The following is a 3,568-nucleotide window of genomic DNA, read 5'->3' on the forward strand; positions in this document are numbered from 1 at the left end:
CCTGCTGAAGAACTTGCCCTCGCTTGTGGTTTGGAATGTAATAGGCAGCAACAGTGTCCTGATACTTCAGGTTGTTGATGTTGCCATCCACTCTGCAGATCTCTCCCACACCCCCATACTGAATGTAATCCCAAACCATGATTTTACCTCCACCGAACTTGACTGTTTTCTGTGTGAATCTTGGGTCCATGCGGGTTCCAATAGGTCTTCTGCAGTATTTGCAACGATTGGGATGCAGTTCAGTAGATGATTCATTGGAAAAATCAACCTTCTGCCACTTTTCCACTGTCCATCCTTCCTGCAAGCTGTGGGCCTTGGCAAATGCAAGGCAATTTTTTTGTTGTCTTCTGTTTAATGGTTTCTGAGCACTAATTCGGCCTTTGAGACCACTGCGTGAGAAAATTCGACAAACTGTTCTTGTAGATACAGGGGTTTCTGGTGACTAGTATTTATGTAGCTATGCTGCAGTTGAAGCAACAAATGGTCCTCTCGAACAGTTGTCTTACGGGGTCTGCCTGACCTGGGCCTGTCATGAACTTCACCAGTTTCTTCAAAGCTTTTTCTTATCCTCTCCACTTGACGTTTGAAAGATTAAAGATGTTTGACACCTCAGCAGGAGACTTGGTCTTCAGGCTCTTGATGATCAGCACTTTGGTCGGTGGTTGAATCTTTGGCATGCTGTCAGGTTGCATTTCAAATGAAGGTTGGGTGTGCTGGGGTTCTTATACACACCTGGGAATGTGTTAATTAAAGTATGTCACCGGTGATGCTCTAATCTATGATTGGTTGAATCCTTTAAAGATACGGCAAGACTTTTGTCCTTGCATAAACAGATGTTATGGGCTTTATCAAGCTGTGAATATCAGGACACTTTTTGATGGTTTCATTTTGCACCCAGTTATTAATGTGAATGCCCTTGACATTAAAATTAATTTATTGTGACAACTGAATGATTAGAAATAACGTTATATGACATTTTAGGTTACTATGTTCTTATAGGACAAGACTTTTGTCAGGGAGTGTAGTTTCAAGCATTGCTGTGTGATAATTTGGTGCTACATGGGTTTGAATGGCATCTTTCTCACCTTGAAAATGAACCAAAATAAAGGGGAGATGCTCCAAAACTTAGTTCAACCAATGCCAACGTGCTTGGCGTGAAAGCACACTTAATGTTATTAAACCATCATTAGCTCAAGTCATCAACAGATCTGCCATCATTTCATTCCCATTTCATTTCCTCCAACTCGCAGGGAAACAACAGGATCAGTTCCATTACTATAATTTGTAGCTTAGCCACAGAATGACAATTAGCTCCTGTAGTACTGATGCACTGACAGATCCTAATGAAAGCCAATTAGCACTGCAACAGAAATGCCACACCTTTAGAATTATAAAGAAAATGGTTTCCTTATAAGTCAAGATGTGTTTCCTATACAAGAAGCACCATGGATACTGTTTACATAGTATTTTTGGGAGGGCATCTCTTGGGCGGGGGTGGGGCGGTTATTTTGATCCACTCAGGCAACCGCATTCTGAGCAGCGTGGTGACAGCATCTGTCAGCAAGGGGTTACCAGGCTACATAGTAGATATGATCTGTGGTGTACATCCAAGACCACCACACACACATCCAACACTGAAAACTCAATAAGGAGGATTCCTGTAGTGTACATGTCAGTGGTGTTTCCTGACCATATTACCCAAAAGACTAGGTTTGCAAATCCAAAGAAAACAACTGGTCCTAACCAGCCAAGCAATGGCTACTCTGGACACATCATCATAGGTTGCAGACTTCTTTGATTTGGGATCCGCTTAACCAAGAGATGAGTGAGATTTCCTTCTCAGACTGTTTCATTTCTATAACTTTTAGAAACTCAAAGAGGTACAACTCCTCAGCATTTCTGATGAAAATGAAAACAATAAATTTGTGTAGCAAAAAAATATTTCCTTCCTCTTCACTATTTTCCTCTTCTATCTTGTAGTCTGATAATCAGCCCAAACTGCTGAGTGATGTCGCCATTCATCTGCCATCGTTTGCAGTTGGCACAGCGGCTGTTGTACAGTAGAGTTTCCTAGGATCGGTTAACGTTTTCCACATTGTGATGATTTAAGAACTTGCATTTTTATAAGTGAACCTACAACAACTTATACAGCTGCATCAGTCTCATTCGCACCCATCTCCATTTTACAAGCAGGCACAAGTGACATGTACCATTTCATGTGTCAAACTTAAATGAAATTCAAACCACACCCATATGGCACAAACTGGCACAGTGCCAGTAGAGTTTTGGAGTGCACCCTTTAGGAAGATGACTTCCCTATTCTTAATCCTGGCTACTAAGCTCTGATAGGTTAACTGTTTCTTTAACCAATGAAAACTGCTATAAAATGGGCACAAAACTAGACCGCTCTGAAGAGTTGAACAAATCTGACATGTCTGGCAGTCATACAGAGGTCTATAACAAGATCATCATTGTGGAACCATTCAGATTTATCCTGCAGCCCCATTTGGAGTTATTCACACTGTTTAAAAGAAAAAGGATCCCTTGTGCACCAGGAATTCAGACAATGTAAAAACATTATTGCATTTTGTTGGAAAATATTTCTCAAAAATGATTTTCCATAAGTTGCATGATCAACATGGACTCTGCAATACACTGCATAACACCTGAGAAACAGCAAGAATTCTGGCTCTCAAAGACCTGTTACTGTGCCTTGAAAAAGTCCACCTCTACTCCACTCATTAATCTAAATTAGTAGCACCTGTCTGAGCTCTTTAAAGACACCTGTCCACCCCACAGTCAGTCAGACGCCAACTACTACCATGGGCAAGACCAAAGAGCTGTCAAAAGACACCAGAGACAAAATTGTGGACCTCCACAAGGCTGGAAAGGGCTACGGGGCAATTGCCAAGCAGCTTGGTGAAAATAGATCAACTGTTGGAGCAATTGTTAGAAAATGGAAGAGGCTAAAGACGACTGTCAATCTCCCTCGGACTGGGGCGCCATGCAAGATCTCACCTCGTGGGGTATCACTGATGATAAGAAAGGTGAGGAATCAGCCCAGAACTACAAGGGAGGAGCTGGTCAATGACATGAAGAGAGCTGGGACCACAGTTTCAAAGGTCACTGTCGGTAGAACACTACGCCGTCATGGTTTCAAATCATGCATTGCACAGAAGGTTCCCCTGCTCAAGTCATCACATGTCCAGGCCCATCTGAAGTTTGCCAAAGACCATCTGGATGATCCAGAGGAGGCATGGGAGAAAGTCATGTGGTCAGATGAGACCAAAGTAGAACTTTTTGGTCTAAACTTCACTCATCGTGTTTGGAGGAAAAAGAAGGATGAGTTGCATCCCAAGAACACCATCCCTACTGTGAAGCATCGGGGTGGTAACATCATGCTTTGGGGGTGCTTTTCTGCGAAGGGGACAGGACGTCTGCACTGTATTAAGGAGAGGATGAATGGGGCCATTTATTGTGAGATTTTGAGCAACAACCTCCTTCCCTCAGCCAGAGCATTGAAGATGGGTCGTGGCTGGGTCTTCCAACATGACAACGACCCGAAGCA

The 3,568-nt window shown here is 42.8% G+C and overlaps 1 protein-coding gene across 1 annotated transcript in view; it reads right to left on the reverse strand.

Annotated features, from left to right (window-relative positions):
* pdss2 (prenyl (decaprenyl) diphosphate synthase, subunit 2) overlaps window positions 1-3,568 on the reverse strand; it is a 40,615-nt gene that overhangs the window by 15,530 nt on the left and 21,517 nt on the right. The window lies entirely within an intron of this gene.

Source organism: Monopterus albus, unplaced genomic scaffold (genome assembly GCF_001952655.1).
Source record: "Monopterus albus unplaced genomic scaffold, M_albus_1.0 scaffold270.1, whole genome shotgun sequence".
Classification (NCBI taxonomy): domain Eukaryota; kingdom Metazoa; phylum Chordata; class Actinopteri; order Synbranchiformes; family Synbranchidae; genus Monopterus; species Monopterus albus.